Consider the following 18,425-nt stretch of genomic DNA (forward strand, 5'->3'; position numbering starts at 1 on the left):
CTTCAAACAAAGTTAGATGACTGTAAGTCTTAGCTGTTATTATCACCACTCTTACTACTATGTCAATATCCTGGCTCTGCAGGTCTTGCATCTGTGACAGATATGGCAGAGGCTAATAGTGGACACTGGATCTTAGTTCCGTAAGGTGTTCCACAATAGCTCCAAATTAGCTGGGCACTTTTCCTATCTCCAGCATAACCTAAGATTTGGAATAGTGATCCACAAAGCAGAAGGAACAGCAGGTTCTATTTAGGAACTAGGAATGGGGGTGATAGTGGAGCTGACCTCTACTATATAGCTTAGGAGTAATTTGAACAGGTGACTCTGGAGTGGTAACAAATACTGAGCCAGGCATCATGATTTCTTTGTGGGGACACATAAATCTCCTGGATTGGAATTGATTTTTTTTTTTGTATTTCTAAAATAAACACTCAGGAATTCAAAAGTGGATAATGCTAACTCTCTTTTCAGTAATCTATGGGCCTCTGTGGACTATAGGAGTTGAATATGAATTTGATCTATAATTTGATTGAGTGTCTCTGTGTTAAGAGGATGCACAATACCACACAGGAGCAAGGAAGCTGGCACCATTGCCGAGGGCTCCTGTAATTAAATCCAGATTCTATAGGGTTAATGCAGTCCGAAGCACACATTTCCAATTCCATCTATATTGGTGGAACTGGATTTGAGGATTTTTTTATTAAAAATTCTGAAATCAGTGCAATACAAGAGAATTACCTCCTCACCACTCCATATCTCCTGCCAAGTACTTGATAAAATGTGTTCTACAAATGTAGATGTGGAGTCAAGATAAGAAAACTCACTCTGACTGAATATTGGGATTATGTGGCTGACATTGTAGGCAAATGTTAAAAACCAGGACACATTTGAAGAGAGATTTTCCAAACTACCAGAGACCCTTCTGTTGACCTGGGGGCAACTTTGAAAAGAGAAACTAGAGGCCCTTCCATTTCTCTACAAGTTGGTGAACATATTCAAGATGTAACTTCTTTGGTTGTTCAGAACTTCTTGGAACAGTTTTCTTTTTATGTCCAGGTCCACTCAAGCCTTCTAAGTCAGGGATAGCTTCTGAGTCAGACCTACATGTTGAATTATCTTTTTGTAGCTTGACCCTCCAACACACTATTAACTTCAGGATGTGGGTAAACATGGCACACACCTCTTTTTGTCTGTGGTATATCCTGTCATATCCAAACACCTGGACTCCAGTTCTTGATGCACATGACCAGCTTCTACAAAAGGCAGAGGAAGGGCCTAGTAGCAAGTATGATATTGTTTTGGGAACATTTGTTGTGGGGGCAGGCACAGGAAATCTAGACAAGCCATGGCAACCTCTTTGAAGTTTTTGTTTGTTCTGTGGGGGCTTGGCAACAAGTAGCACCATAGCAATTTATGAAGTACTAAAAAACCAGTTTATCATTAAAAAGAATATCAGCTAGGGACAGGAAACTTAGGACTGATTTCTGGTACTATAGGTGAGGAAGTCATTTTTCATTTCTGTGACTTAGGGTGGTGGTGATTGGAAGAGGACTAGGAGATATGCTGTAGTTTTTCCCTACTTGAATATTTCAAGTCGCTATGGTCTCTCCTTGCCCCATAAAAATGAAGTCTCAACCGATATCCACATTTCATGACATGGACTGACTGACATCCTTTCTCCATGCATTCTGTTTTCAGACACATTCTCAGGTTATTGAGATAAACCACCTACCCAAGACAGTCAGATAATCATTTAGCCAAGAAAACAAAATGTGAAGGAAAGTGAAGGCCTATCAGCAGAATAAATGACTTTCCACTGGAGGCAGAGGGACTCACAGGTGAGACAGAGGCCAGCTGATGGGGAGACAGGATAAGGGTTATTGTGTAGCTGGATGGATGGGATACAAGGAAGGAGGTAGAACTGGCAGCAAGCGGAGCTGGCGTCTCATCAGCATCAGCATCATCTTGCGCACACAGGCCATCATTCAAAGGAACTAAAATGCAGGGACATGTAAGCTCTGTCCCCAGTATAAACAGTAAGCAGAATCCAATATCAAAGCACAGAATTGACAGTCACCAGGGGCCTTTCATGGGGTCAAGTGGGTTACATATATTAGCTTCCTTCATCTGCATAGTGGCCTCCAGGAATCAGCCTTATTATTATTATTTTTTTTAATCACCATTATTGTGATCCAGCTGTATGAATGAGAAAAACAAAGTCAGGAAGGTGCACATAGTTAGCAGTCAGTGCTGTGCTGAGCTCGGGTTTGTCTGAGTGCTGCACCCACAGCTGCCATCAGGGCCACTCCTGTGCTCTGGAATATTAACATGGCACATTTCCCAGTGCTTTTCATCCTCTTCCCCCCTCCCCTCACTCTGAGACAAAGATCCCAGCTGATTGGAGAAGAGAAAAGCATTGCTTCACTCTTCCTGCTCCCCCCTCTCCCACTCTTCCTTTCCTCCCCCCCCCCCCCCGTCTCCCTCCTCCCTCCCTCTGGCTGAGGGTTCCATTTATAATACAAAATGTTCTCAAAGGCCATCCATCCACCACATCTCTAATTTTTATGGCATTTTTTGATTAAATCAACTCACAGGCTGTGAGAAGTTTAGTAATTAAATGATTTAGGTAACAGAATATTTTATTAATTGTAATTACATAGGCCATATTGAAAACTATTTCTAGTTTCATTCCAGCACTAGCTAGATTGTCTAAACCACACTTTGTCATTGCCATTAAAACCTTTCTTACCCTTTTCCCCTCCATCCTTCTATTCCTTCTTTTAAATCTTTCCTTTCTTTTTGTTTTCTTGTAATTTGAAGCACAGGCTATTAGTGGCTGTGTGCTTAGAGTACTGGGAAGAGAAGGTCATAAAGTCTTGCCCTATATGATGCCAATAGTCCATTTGAGGATACTACGCATAGTGCATTAAAACAGGAGCAATACAAAATGCCCCACAGACAATAACTATGGATGCAATGGACTGTAGAGAATGGATCTGGGTTTGGACCAGGTCTGGAGATATGTCTAGCAATTAAATTGACAAAGCAAATGAAGAGCAATTTCCCCGGAAGAACAGATTTAAATCTATCAAAGATGATCTACATGTATTTTTTTTTCATTTGTATGTTCATTTAGTCTCTCAAGAGAATTTCAAAACACTATTGGGAGCCATTAAGGGCCACTAAAACATCTCATTTCAGATCCAAGAAAATCACCCTGCCTTCTCTGTGAGCCCCGTTCCTCCCCAAGTATAATAGGCAGAGCCAGCTGTTGTCATTGTTATGTAGTTTAACCTGGAATGGCCCCTAGCAGCTCACGGTTGAACGATTAGTCTCTAGCTCTTAGTACAGAGCTATTTTAAAGGCTGTGGAGCCTTAAGAAATAGGACTTAACTAGTAAAAGTAGGTGTCCATGAGCAGGTCTTTGAAGGTTACAAGTGCCCCTGGTCCTGGCCTGGTTCTCGGTTTCCTGCTTGGCCTTTCAGTGGAATAAGCTGCTATCTCACACTCCCACCTCCATGAACTCTGCCATGCCATCCCCACCATGAAGGACTGAACCTTCTGAAGCTGTGAGCCAGAACAGACCCTTAAGTTGCTTGCCTTAAGCTGCTTGGTCAAGTATTTTGGTCACAGCAGTGCAAAAGTAGGAAACACAGATGGTAAACCGCAGACGCCCTGGGTCAGCTCTGAATCTCCTGCCTTTGTCTTCTCTGAGAACGGCAGCCTCCTGTCTACAGGCTAAGTAAGATCAGAAGTGTATGAGAGAGTATGCCCAGGAGCTCCTCAGCCCCTGTGCCATTCACTCAACCATCTCCCACTGAAGAGCCTTGGCAGGCTTCTGACGCACTCATGATTTCTTGGCCAGCAAGAGACTCATCTCAAGACCAGGCTCTGAATCTTCTCTGGACACTTATGTTTTCTCATTCTTTATTGTTTTAGGTCTTAAGTCTACACATGAGAAGGAATTCTAATTTCATTCTGAAGGAGAAGCGAGTGGCGGACTATTCATGTGTTTTTAGTTCATTTACTTATTCAGTTGTTCTACAAATGCAAGTTTAAATAGCTTTGAGCTGCCAGGCATTACAGCTCATAAGAGGGTACAGGATTTTGTTCTTTTATAAACCCCTTATAAATAAGTGGGGCTTATATAAAATTATAGATCAAGCTGAGTTTTACTATGTGGGAGGGTAGCTCTGACTTAGTTTGATGAGCTGAATGTCTAGACATGGGAAATGAGTTTTTATAAAGCAGAGGAGGCAAGTATCCTTAAAAGGATGGTTTGTGTAAAGGCCTGAAGAGATGGCCAAGAATTTGAGTAATGATGATTTATCTGTTCTTCATAGGAGAAGGGTCATCATAGTCTTCTATAGGAAGCCAGCATAGTACAAGGAGTCCTGCCATAGCATTGGGATCTGTGAGGTAGATTTCAGATGCTCTGCCACGTTCCATGGCCATGCAGAGGTCAAAAATTCTCTTTCATTATCTGTAAAATAGGCACAATAGAGCTCCCAGAGCCATTCTTGAGACTAACTGAGCTTAGAAATTCAGTGTTAAATAGGTATTTAATAGATTTAGTATTAATATTAGTTTTATTTCTAATATCTAAAGTTCTTGAAAACTACTAGGCATTTTAGAGATAATGAAGAATTATCAAATCCCTTATATCTCAGTTTTGTTGAGGCTTGTCTAACCGTATTTTTGCAAAGAAAATGAAATAATCTGACATTGAAAATAAAAGCGTGGGTGACCTCAGCTGTCCTGTGGACATCCCGCCTCATCACACACCAGTGCCCCTATCCCCTCTGTTCCTGGCAGCAGTACCCTGGTGAGCCTTGGAAACCAGAGAAGCCAGCTCTATTCACACCATTCACAGTTAGCCAATTTGCTAAGTATATTTGCCAAGCAGCTTTTGCTTTAAACAAAAGCAATTTTGTTTGTAAAGTTTCCACGAAGCGAAGTGTCTGTTGACAGTGAAGTTCACAGTCTGCTCATTAAAGAGCCACTCTAGGTATGCCCCTAGGCCCAAGGTGAAGTCCTCCAGGGACCTAAGAACCCTTCTCACAGTCTCTTGTGTGCCCTGTGGTACTGACGTCATCTCACCTGGTTTCCTCTAATGCAAATTGTATTAATGAGGTAGTATAGTGCCAGCATTATCATTGAATTTTGCAAACTACACTTGTCTCCAAGATGATTTCTAAATAGAGTTAAACATGCTTTTAAATTTTCACTCTAGACAAGAGCATTATATTTTTAATAATATATAAAGCAATACATGGAGATATACAGAAAAAGCTAATATACCTCTAGTCTCATTTGAGTGCCTTAAGATTGTTCACAATTTGATTTACACATCCTTCCATAGCTTTTCCACACTCCCTTACATACAATGCGTACATATACTCATTCATATGCACAAGCATTCATATATTACATATATGCTTCCTCATTTGTCTAGCTATATGATATTATTTACTGTATATTGCCCTGTATTTTGTCCTACACTCTACCCCATCTCAGCCTGCAGATCTGTAGGTAGCAGTTAATTTTGAAATAAGATAGTCAGAATTTAGCTGGCTGTTTTCAGAATGCTGAAGATCCCCATTGTTTCTGCTGTTTCTAGCTTTTACATACACACACACACACACACACACACACATATACATGGATATATATGGAGGGAGGAAATGGGAGAATAAAAATAGGTCTTACCCTATATATATATATATACTCTCTGAAATATATACATCTCAGTATATCTGTGTACACATACACGTATACATTTCTATATTAAAGTTTCATAATAAGGGTTGCTTAGCATATTCATGCATTTTAATTATTGATAATAGTGCATCCCACACTCCAGTGTTCTACATTCTTCCTGCACAGTCCTGGTCTTTTCAACTTGATGAATCATACGGACCTGAAGTCCACTAAGTGAATGTATTTACTTTCCCTCCTTTCTCCATTGTAGGCAGATGATGTTGGTAGGACTACCAATGGGCCCTGCAGAGGACTGGGCCTGCCGAACTCCTTTACTTTGTGAGCTTTCTCTCTGGTATTTGCAGGCTGTTCAGTCTTGCTTTGCCAGCAGAGCTCAGATGCATTCTTGGGTTGTTTCAGGAGCACAGGTAAATTTAGTGTGAAATAGCCCGGCAGCTCTAAAGGGCTGTGATTTATTCATTAAAGGCAAGGCTGACAGTGAAGTTAAGTACTGTGGTAGGAAGGTATTCCCCTAAACACCTGTACAAGTACATTTGAAACAGAGGCCAAAACCCTTCTAATTTTCCAAACTTTCCTGTTTTCTACACATCAAAGAGAGAGGGAGGGAGGGAGGAAATGGGAGAATAAGAATAGGTCTCATCCTAAACCATTGCGGGCTAGTTCTGAAGGCCAGGGGCTTCGTTATAAGGATGGTTATGGAGTACGCCCATGGCAACCTCGAGAATTCTCCACGAGACCATTTAGTAATTGCTGTGTCAATTGACAGGAAGCAAGCAATATAATCGTTTTCACCTTCTCATCGGCACTTCCTCTGTGCTCTACAGTTTCAGAGAGTTTGCCATCAAAAGGTTTTATGGGTATGCAGTTTCTAGGGACAGAGCCAGAGTCCCTCTTTTCTATAGGCCAGAAGAAAAGGCTGTGCTCTTTGCAGTAGAACGGGAACTTCCTACTCCTCAGATCTGTCCTCAGACTCCAGGGCATCAAAGCAACCTTTCACTCCAGATATGTTTTGAGTTATAAAGTCCCTAGAGACTTCCAAGGGGGCGAAAAACCCGCTCCCAGATTTAGAGGCTCATAATGTACCTCCAGATATCAGATATACATATAGTAACCTGGGAAGAGGCCAGAAAAGCAAGAAAGCCCTTCCCGGGGGTTGAGTCAGAGTCTGAGGTTGAGCTAGTTCTATCTTCACACTGCTGGTAGCCATGCCTCAACCATTACAGCCTGCCTGCCTGTGTTATATATGGGCGTCCGGCTTTCTTCACAGTACACATGACCACATTTGCCCCACACTGAGTCTTTAGAGACCACCCAAAAATAAACGCAAGCTTCAGACACTCCAAGGCATTTCCTTCTCAATCATTTTGTCTCCTGCCTCTAACTTTACTTCTAGCTTATAAGGTTTCTTGGTCATAAATCTCACTCATGGCCTTTTGATTGAGATGAAAGCGTTGCTCTCTTCATGTCTTAAAGGGCTGTGATCTTGAAGTCACTCTAAGGTCTTGAAGGCACTCTGGTTCTTCAGGCCCCTTGTAGTGGTTGATCCCCGCCTATTGAAGGTAAGGACTTAGCTATGCCAGTTCCTCCTGTCCTATCTACCCATTCTCACCCACAGCTCTCTGCAATAGGAAAGACTTCATTGACCACTTCACAAGCTTTCCTTCACCAGTCTCTGCCACCGTCCATACTCTCTGTCTCCACACCCCTTGAGTTATGAAGTGCTTATCAGATGTTCTTTACAGTGCACCACCTTGGCCTGCCTGCTCCTAGAAGCCTGCTTCACGAACTGTGAGCCTGGTATCATTTCAGTGGCTGAGAGATTTGAAAGCAACCCAGTTTCCCCTGAGAACTTGTGATAGAAACATCTGAGCCTGGACTGGTAAGACATTTCCCATGCTTTGGTCCTGCTGACCATCTGCTGAAGCAAAGAACTGACAAGATCTGTGGCTGGGGATAGGGATAAGGCGACTTTCAGAAACTTTGTGGTTAAGCAGACAGCTGGGGCGCATGTGCCTACCATTTGAGAGCTCACAGGCACTATCAAAAATCCTATCTGATCCACTCCAACTGGGCTATTACACTCTGAGCCTGATAGGATCACACTCTCAGAACACAGGGTAAAATTAAATTTGAGAGAAAATGAGATTTCTTTTGTTTTCTACCAAGTCCCATAGATAAGTGTTCTTCACAACTTGACCTTGATGGCCACAGGAAGCCCCTCTGCAGACCCAGAGGGAACTTATAGACTAATTGAATGAATTATGTGGTTCCTTTCATCTCCTGCTGGTGCCACCACTGGGGATAACGGGCTCCTCTTTCCATTCCCCTTCAAGCTGACACCTGATGAATTATAAAGTACTGGAGAGGAAGATTGTCCCTAGCATCCCACTATCCTGAAGCAACTCCTCTGTTGTTCGGCTTTCAAGTGACAGCTGCCAGTTCTATACCCAGTGTCCCCGAATGTCTATAACCTCCAACTTGAACCCACTTTATTTGAGCTGAAAGATTAATAATGGTGCAAAACAGGATAGCACTACCTTATACTTACACCCTTATACATGGCCTTCCAGCAAAACAACTATTGGATTAGATCAGGCTAGCCCCACTGGTAAAAGGCTACTGAGAACTGCCTGACCTGACCTGACCTGTTTGCTGAAGACAGAAGCCCATCTTCTGGATGAGCAGCAAGCCGTCTTAATCACTGAGAGATCTCTCTGTCCTGGATTTATATCTGTTTTAATACCTCTTCAATCTTTAGATGACTTCAACTCTCCTGCCAATGACTCTCCTTTTTTTCCCTTTTATCACTTGCCATAGGACTTAAGGTTGACCTAAATAACACTTGTTGATCATATCTTGGGATCCTTCGCTTGAATCAGATCAACAGTGACATTTATTTTGAAATATGCTCTCCACATGTTTCTAGGGTCAGGACATGAACACACCTTTCAGGGGCTATCATTCACCCTTACTTTAAGAGGTTCCTAGTGTTTTAATATGTTCCCAGAGACCCTAGTGTCAGGCTGGCTCAGCCACACCAGCATCCCCTCTTCTGTTGCTGTTGAAGTGGGTGCAACCCTTGGGCATTGCTTCCTCCTCCCGGGATTCATGCCACACCCTTTCCCACCTACAGACTGCTGCTGTGGCTGGGAATATAAACAGACTATGGCCGTTAATGAAAATAGGAATTTGGAAGAATAGGCATTTGGAAGAAGGGGTTCTGAAGAAGCGGGTGGGAGATTACATGAGGGCATGTATGCTTAAAACATATTTTATACACGTATGAAGCTGTCAAAGAACAAACTTAACAAGTGAGATGGTTAGTCTTGATTGCCAACTTGGTATGGCATCATCTAGGAGATGCATCTCTGGGCATGGTTGTGAGAGCATTTGCAGAGATGGTTAACTGAGGAGAGCTGGGGGCTACCATGGGGATGCTCCTGAGTGAGCATCAAGGATCCCTTTGGAGCATATATGATCAGCCCTGGGCAATGAGGAGGTCAATTGGAGTACAATGGAAGACCCCATCAGAAGGGAAAATGGAGAAGCAAGCTTAACATGGAGGGAGTGTTGGAAAGCAATTTGGAGGTGCTGAGATGCTTCTGGAAGCTGTAACTCCACCGCACAGCCTGCCATCACCTGTTCCTGTTTGGTTTCATACAGTTCCCACTCATGGGGAAATATTTACAGGGTGCACTGAGGTGATGGCTGGAGGTAGAGGGGTGTCTTCCAAAGCAATGGAAATGGTCTCTGGGTGGAAGAGCACGTGGTGTGAATCCCACAGGAAGGCTATTTCTGCAGCAATAGCGGCATACGCAGAACTGGTGGAATCAATCTGGCGCAGGGTCCTTTGGGGAATCCCACTATACTAGTTCCCTAAGGAGCAGAGGCAGCCTGAAAGCCAAGAAAACCCGTTTCCCAGAGTCCTAAGAGCCAGTATAAGGGGGTGCCCTGCACCCCCACCTCTGAGCTGGGCTGTCCCAGTCCTTTTGTAATACTCACATGTTCCCTGCCACGGAGTCCAACGTCTGCTCTGCTGTGTTCCCGCACCCAGGACATGTGCTTCCTCTGGCACCTTGGAGGCGTGGTTTTACAGTCTGAGTGGGTGTGGCTTCAACAGCTGTGCGTTACTAGAAGAGAAACAACAAACATCCTAACATATATCTCATAACTTCAGAATTATAGAAGCGGAATGTGTAGATATCGAGGTGTGTGGGGGGAGCTTTCCCAGGTAAACAAGGATCTCTTCCTTCTCATGGTCCTTACGCTGCAAAGTGGGGTGAACTCGTCTTTATCGGAATAGTACTGCTGAGCTTTTCCCACCCAATAGCAACCCAGAGAGCTGGGCCAAAAGGAAACACAGATGTGGGAGGTACCAAACACAAGTCTTCCCTTAGGACTAAGCAAGGGGCACCATCCTGCAGCGACTCTGTTCCTAAGTAGAGCATAAGGAAAAGCACACCTTTAGTCCCAGCACTTGGGAGGCAGAGGCAGGCGGATTTCTTAGTTCGAGGCCAGCCTGGTCTACAGGGTGAGTTCCAGGACAGCCAGGGCTACACAGAGAAACCCTGTAAAAACCAAACCAAAACAAAACAAAAAAGCTGACTTTCTTTGTTGTGTATCAGTCTGTGACACTTGATTACCTCAGCATTAGGGGACTAACACAGCACTAACACAGTCTAAAGGTTTCCAGGAAGGTTTCCGAGCAGGAGAGGAACCCAAACTGAAGGCTTGAGTTAGGTTGGGACTTGGCAAAAGAGGGTGTGGTAGTGGTTGTTTATCATCGTAACATTTTCCTGAAAAAATCAGCGTGTAAAGAGAAAAGGGTGGGGAGTCCTTGAGATGGTTGAGTGGGCAAAGTTGCTTGCCACCAAACCTGACCAGTTCACCAACTCCTCCATGTTGTCCTCTGACTTCTACATGTGTATGATGGTTCACACGTGCTGAATGAATGAATGAGTACATCCAAGTAGCCTGCGTGCCTGAAGGTTCCATGACCTCCCAATAGCACAAAGCTGGGAAACAAATCTAGGCTACCCGGGATGTTTAGGACCCAAACTGCAACACAGGATGTGAGTGGCAATGTCAGCAGCACAATGGGAACTGGGAGCCGGGGAGGGGGGAGGTACCGTTTCAGGGAAAGGAGCGAATAGGCAGAGTCCTGAGGAAGAGGTGAGATGCAGATCCTCCTGGGTTCCTGTGAAGCACAAAGAGGATAAAAGCAAAGCGTCTAGGGCAGGAGGAGGGGCCAGATCACTTGCTTCTGTCTGGGTGGCTTCCCTAAATATGAATGAGAATGAAGGCCCCGAAACACAGCCCTGTCATGCTCCTGAAAACACCTGACCCAGGGCAGCAATGGTACACAGTAATGGATTCGACGATGGGACGAGCACAAGCCTGGCTTTTCTGCACATAATGCTCCTGCCAGATCAGACATCAGGACTTAGGCATTCCCCAAATACTGTGTTCATAGTTCTACTCAAAGCGTGAAAGCTAAAGTGACATATAACGGTTAATACCCAGTACTTGTGCAGAGCATGCACTGAGCACCAGGCTTGGTACTCCCTATGGACTGATTCATTTACTGCACTGCTCCTGACACCTTCATAAGGTGCATGATATTATTGCTTCACAGGGGAGACCAGCTTAAAGGGGCTGATTTACTTGACCAAAGTGTTTTATCTTTGGAGGTGGGATTTGAACCAGGGTAGACCCAGTGTGAGATCACATCCTCAGACTCTGGGAAATATAAATCATTGCTTCTAATGCTCTTATAATTTGGTAGGAGACATGGGACAACCCCAATTGAATGTGTGCTGAATTTTCAGGATTGCTGAGTGCTTGGAACAGGAAGAAGATGGGCTGGATACAAGGGGGAATCAGGGGAGGAGCAGAAAGGTACTAGATGGGACGGGAGAGCTGGGCATGGGAGGTTGGAATTGAGTTATACTAACCAGAAGTCTACCTTGCAGATGTTTAATATCAGATCACATGCTGATGTTTTTTATACAACCCTGTGAGATAGCTGCCATTTCTACTGCGTTTTGTAGGTTAGGAAAGCTGAGTGTATTTCGAACATCTCAGCGAAAGGACAACACTTGGGAGAAGGCACCATTGAAGGCACCCCAGGGGTACATCTGGGGCACTGCAAAGCTGGGTTTGGCAGGGACCACAGTGGCAGGGAAGTAGGAAAGTTTAGATGAGTTTAGATGATGATAAATGGGAATTCAAGCTAAGTGTTTGGAATTAATACCAGTGGGGAGAAATTAGAAGGTTTTAATCAGGAAGATGAATCTGGCAGCAGAATGCAGGCTGGAGTGAAGACAGATGCAGAGAGATGAACAAGGGATCTGCTCTGCATCCTGTGCTCATCCACACTGCAAGCTAGACACACACACTCAGGACTCTGAGATGCATAGATCCTTTCTCTACACCGCTTATCACTGTCTTACAAACCAGACAGAAATATTCTATGCCTCAATTCCCCCCCACCCCCAAGCCTCTAAAGTCCTTCCCAGTTCCTTTGCCCATACTGCTAAATGGAGTTCATAGCAGACAGGACTCTGATTCTGAGACTGCACATATGCACAGTGCACAGCACACTGTCTCCCTGCTTGTACGCTTTCTGTTAAATCGGCGAGGGGGCTTTTATTATTCCCATTTTCTAGGTAGGTTTATATTCATTTCCTTCTACAAGAGCCCTGATTACTTAGGGTGGGAAGGAGTTGGAGTGAATGTTTTCTTATTCTGAAGCCAATATTTCCATTCCAACACACAAGCTCTCTGTGTGCACTGTTCTTAGGGGTGATCTCTCTTATTACATTTGTTCTCCAGAGGAAGAACAAGAAATGGGTCTGATTATACCAATTCACACAGCATCTGGCTCAGTCCTCACTAGTGTTGAAGTTGGGAGCAGATTCTGTAACACCCCTGGGCTCTGTTTCCTCATATATAAAATGGTGAGTTTAGATCAGATGATGTCCCAAGAATCAAGTTCTAAAGCCTATGCTCTAAGACTTTTATTCCTTTCTGCACCAAAGATATCTCTGAAGATACTTGTCTTTCCATAACTAAGCCTGCACCTAGTAAAATGAGGAGGCTGCTCAGCTTTGTCTTATCCAATACATAGTTGCATCATTTGTCTGGCTTTTCTGGTCTCTTAAAGCAGAAATGAAAAGTGAAATAGCTCAATGCCATGCATGGTCCTCTGGGCCAAAGTCCTGGGGCCATTTCTCTATTGGATTCTGCACAAAGTTTTATATATCACAGCTGGTAAGAGCTTCTGTAAATATTGGATGTTCCCCATGGCCCTTTGGATAGAAATGGATACATTCAAGATTGTGTCTATACACAGTAATAAAGCTGGTCAGGTTGAGATAGTCAAAGGTGGATACAGAAGCATAAGCTGAGACATAAGATAAAGAAATGAACCCTTTTGTAACTAATAGCAGTGGTATTTTTACTTTTTAGAGACTGCCCACTTCCTAGTTATAGAAGCAGTCCTGTCAGTCCTTAGGCCAGCTGAACAATGAGGCCATCAAGGTGCAGATGAACAGTACTGAAGAACCAGATGGAAAACAAAATAGGCAAACTGGGTTCGTGGCCAGTTAAATCCTTAACTTTCTGAATGGAACCACAATATGTGTTCTGGGTGCTCCTGGGTAGGAGGTGAGGGGCAGCATTAGCTCAACGACGTTGCCCTAAGTATAGCCTCAACGGTCCTTGCACCTGTGTCAGCCTTTCTCCAGGGCTGTGTGTCCCCTGTGGGGACAGGCAAGGTTTGGGTTACTCAGCAGATAAGAAAGCAAGTCAACTATGCTGAAGTTCCTACTTCCTGAGGTCAGCAATGATGCTATGGCTTTCTGTCAAGTTTTCCTAAGCAAAGCAGTGCTGCAAAACCCCTGGGTAACAGAAAGTGTCTGTGAACAGAGCAGACAGAAACAAACAAATGTTTTCCTCTTACACAGTTGGGACAGAGATACCCTGTGTGAAACAGAACTGCAGTTTAATGGCCTGGAACAAAAGAGCTAAGTGACTGCCAATGTGCAAACAAGTCAAGGCCAGGAACCCTAGAAACTCGAGGGATAAGGGGCAAAAATGACCAGCGATGAGCAGTTGACTAATAATGTCTGCGCTGATATCACATCCATATTCCTGGTTTCTGCGAGGAGGAGATGGGCTCTAATGATCCCACTTTAAATCTCCAGGCCAGAGATAGAATCGCGTGCTATTACTTCTTAATTATGCGGTAACTACTATGCTATTACTTTCTAACTCTGGTCTAATTGCAACTCACTTCTGATTAGTGGGCAATAAACATCCACAAACAGGGTCCAGATCTATTTCCATAAAATTTACTCAGATTAACCGAAGGAATGTAAACACACAAATTGAATGACTACAGGAGTCAACCCCAATAATTTCATCATAAGGAATGTTAGTTGAGCCTCAGTAATCCTCCAGATTAAATAACCAAAAGGATTTCAGGGGAAATGTCAATACATTATTACAAAGTCAAGATTTTTCAGCCTGGGAACTTGAGTTCAAGTCTGCTCTTATTTTCTGGCTCCAAGACCTTGGTCAAGCACTAAGTCTTTCTGGATCTCAATCTCCTAACCTAAAATGAACCAAACAGGGCTGAGTCAGTGGCAGAGAGTTTGCCTTAGCATCTACAAGTCCCTGGTTAGATTCCAAGGGCCAGGAAACATACCAATAACAACCATAAATCATAAATAAGTGAGTGAAATAATAAAGAAGCTACTTGGTAAAGTTGAAGGCTAGAAATTCATTTATGTGAAAGGTTCTGTGGAATGTAAGCAGTTGTGTCGTTATCATCACAGTTATTCCGAGGATGGAAGCACGTCTCTTGGCTAGGAAAGAATGTTGAACTCTGACTTTGTTACACTTGACCAGTGGTTCCTAGGTCTTTGTGTGTGTGTTTGCAACTCATCCAGGGTCTCAGATTTGGCTTCAGAACATCTGGGATGGAACCTTAGATTCTGCTTTGTCAACAAACTCCCAGGTGATGCTGATCCACTGAGCATACTCTGAGTAGAAGGCAGTAGTAGGTCAGTGACCCACAGAGCCAGCTGTGGAGCACGACAGGACATACGATGTAACAGCCACATAGTCAGCAAATCACCTCAACAAATCTGACAGGGTTAGGGTCTCATTTCCCTCTTCCTGCCTTCTCTGGTTTCAGGAGCAATGACTAACATGCAACATTATCTGTGTGGACTGATGCAAGGTATCTGCTGACTTCAGGCCCTGAGTTTCTGGGACTGACACATAGAGTCAGTTTCCATGAGAGGTTACCTAGGTGAGATAACTCTTAGCAAAAGAACTAGCACAGTGAGTCGGGATATGGGCTCCACTCAGACTTCTGTAGCCTCAGAATTTTTGGATTCCCAGGACATGCAAGTGGTTCCAGCCCTTCAGAGAAGAAGGCAGGGAGGAAGGAAGAAATGGATTTATTTGTGAGGTAGTAGGAAGAGCAGACATAGCTTTCTTTACACATTAATTGGTGGCTGGCAATTCAATCAAACAAAACAAAACAAAACAAAACACCAGAAAGATAGGATGGCATGTTTGAAGTTGCCTTTTGCATCCTTTTGTACACCAAGAAACTGAGATGAGGCTCCTTGTCTGTGGTCACACAGAGAAATGAGGGCGACTAGACCACTCTTGTTTTCCAGTGCTCAACACTGTCTTGTTTTCCATGCTCCTCACCCTGAGGGGATTTGTTTCCTGAAGTGTCCTTGCACACAGGGTACATGCACAGAACAGATGCCTGGCTGACGGAGCCACCCCGGAGCCACCAGAGAGCTCACGTCTCCTTGACTCTGCCAAACTTCTAGTTCTTTCAGCTCTCAAAACCACGGATTTGATTTCTAAGAGAAGCAAATTTGTTTCCTCTGCTCCCTCTTACAGTATGAAGGAATCTACATAGGATCCCAAATCCTCAAAGTTCACATTCAGAGAGGCAGCCCATTCCCATGGCTTGACCCCCAGAACATCTAACAGTACTTGCCAGCAAATGGCAGGGACAGGTCCTTGGAGAGGGCTAAGGAACAGTGACACTTTTCCAAGGAAGTTTCCAGTGATTCAGACTTGCAAAGACAGGTGGTGACCTCATGGGAGGACCAGACTGGAAGAGAGATGCTTTGGCAGCAAACACGGGGCAGGTTAGGGTAAAGGACAGAGTGACTTGAGAAGTCTGCCTCCCTCAGATGGACTCCCTGGAGAATCCCAAAATACTTCTCGGGGTTCTGTATGGTGAGATAGCTAACTTGGAAGCCAATCAGGCCCCTGTCACAAGTCTGGTAGGTTCTTAGTCATGCACTGAAAAGCAGAGCCTATCCACTACCATTCTTCAAATACTTCTACAAGTTACCATAGTCTACCTCAGATGAGGACATTGAGTGCATCTATACCTCAGCAAGGCTTTGAAAATTCAAGCACTGAGAACAAAAATTGGCTAACTATCTTTTCAGTAAAGACTTTAGGGAGATAACTAACTTCTGTGTAAGATAAAATCTAAATATACCCAAACAAGGCTATTTTAGAAACTCAAATGAGAGGTGCATACCATGTTTGTAATATAGGCTGTAAATCAGAGAGTTTAAGCTTCCAGCTTTGTTTTATGTCTCCGTTTAGTACCATATGCTGTTGCAGGGAGGGCCTTTCCTTCTTTGTCTATTGTTCATTGCCAGCTCCTATATGCATTGGGAGCTGCTCAAGTCCAGAATGGTCAGGAGACTTAGTAACTCAGTGATGAGGCTGGCCTAGACTATCTTTCAGGTTGCTTGTGTTTTGTTGCTTGGCATCAAAGCTAGGACCTTGTTAAGCTAGGATAGGTTAAGCCCATGCTATGCTACTGAGCTATAACTCAAGCCTTGTCCAGAGCTTGCAGTTCACACATCTGGGGTTAAGCCACGTTGAGTCATGTGACTCTGCACTTTAGTTAAGCCCTTGAAGTGAAGCAACCTGCCTCTGCTTAGAGAGGTACCTGGAATCCTAAATGTCACTGAAACATCTCTAGGTCTACCTCTCCTGTCCCTGCTCAAAATCTATAGTCTGATCAAAATTTACAGCTCAAAAATTACAGCTACTGTACCATCATCATCTGCCAAGTCCTGAAATCCAGACTTGGTGTTCAGTATCTTTTTCTGGGGGAGCTCATAGAACAAACTCATGGCAGGAAGAAAGTCCCAGGGTATCTTCTTGTCAGCTGGGAAACATGAACCAGCTGAAAGTAGAATTTGGTTGCAGTCTTTGCAGACTCTTATCAGATCTTACCAAACACTTCCGCAGATGAGGATTTCACAATGCTGTTAAAAGTCTTACTTCCTATAAAACAAAACCCAAAACCTTTACAAATATAATTAAGACAGTTCTCATTTTCCTTCTTCCTATTTCAGGAAGGAAGTTGTATTGTGTTGTGTTTGTTTGTTTGTTTTAGGTGATAGGTCATTTTGATAAGTTTAGATGATGCCACAGTTGCAACCCTCCAGGCTTAGGCAAGCAGATGGAGTCCTGTGGCTCCATCTTTAGTATTGCTGCTCATTGTCTTGTGGCCATAGCCATATTTCTACCAGCCACCTGCCCTGATACTGATCATCATGTTACCACTGTACAAGAGGATCCATATGTTGATGGGCCTTTTGTGTTCATGAAGGGGGGGGAGAAAAAAGAAACCGGGACTGTCCTGATGGGTCCTATGACAAGATCTCCTTTTGTTGGGGACAGTAGATACAAAGAAGGAATATTTGAGGAAAGGATTTGGAGGGGGGAGATTTTGGTGACAGCATGAACACCAAAGGAGGTGCCTAGGTCTATGCCCTAAGTGAGAGCCCTGGTGCACACCAGAATAATCAGGTTTTGGGACTTTGGGAAGGGACACTAAAAAAGAGTCTTCCAGTGCTGCAATGGTCTAAACCAACCTGAGGTAGTGATGAGATCTGGAAAGGGTGAAGGAAATGAGCAAGGAATGTAATCATGAGGCAGATGCCTAGGAGGTGACAGATGCCTAGAAGGTGACAGATGCATAGGAGGTGACAGACTTCTGGCAAGAAGCTTTAAGAGAGTGTTGTGTAGCCAGAAGTAAAAGAAAGAACTTTCTCTATTCTGGCTAGAGTGGCCGGCTTCCTATGGGCAGCATGGTAGCAGCATCTCAGCTTTGGCATCCTTTTAGCCTCTCTCCTCACTCTCCACAGGGTTCACATTTTCTATTTGACATTCCTCCTCTCTTTCTGCCACATTCCAGTTTGACAACAATGGAGTTTGGTGGTGGCATATACTCAGTTGTTTAAGAAGGTAAGTTACAAATAAGTGTTATTTCAAAGCTAAAGTTGGTTGAACACTGCTGTGTACATTATGCACAAAAATAGCAGCAGTCTCTCATACACAGATAAGGGAAACAAGCTTAATAGGGTGCCTGAAACCACAGAGCTAGTAAATGCCAGGGCAAGAACGTGATGAAAGACCGCTGGGGGAGACCCCCCACTCAAATCTCGGGAGGAAGTACACCCAAGGAATCACGAGAGACCATCTTGATGTAATTACAAGAGGTATTTTTAATTTCAGGGTGCCCTGGTTCGGCACCACACCTATCTCACACAGGAGATAGTGGAGCCAACCCCGAGGCTTGAAAGTTAGGGGTTTATATAGGGAAAAGGTCTGAGGGAACAAAGGGATCAGTGTGG

The 18,425-nt window shown here is 43.9% G+C and overlaps 1 protein-coding gene across 7 annotated transcripts in view; it reads left to right on the top strand.

The window, feature by feature from the left end:
• Positions 1-18,425, top strand: part of Tnr (tenascin R) — a 409,328-nt gene that overhangs the window by 106,041 nt on the left and 284,862 nt on the right. The window contains exon 1 of one of the 7 annotated variants that reach the window (XM_031386570.1): positions 7,575-7,600. The exons of the other annotated variants lie outside the window; for them this stretch is intronic. The gene's annotated coding sequence lies outside the window, so the exon portion shown is untranslated. Of the gene's footprint in view, positions 1-7,574; positions 7,601-18,425 lie in introns of those variants that run through there. 7 annotated transcript variants of the gene reach the window in all.

The sequence above is a fragment of the Mastomys coucha genome, unplaced genomic scaffold (assembly GCF_008632895.1).
Source record: "Mastomys coucha isolate ucsf_1 unplaced genomic scaffold, UCSF_Mcou_1 pScaffold1, whole genome shotgun sequence".
In the NCBI taxonomy this organism is placed as follows: Eukaryota; Metazoa; Chordata; class Mammalia; order Rodentia; family Muridae; genus Mastomys; species Mastomys coucha.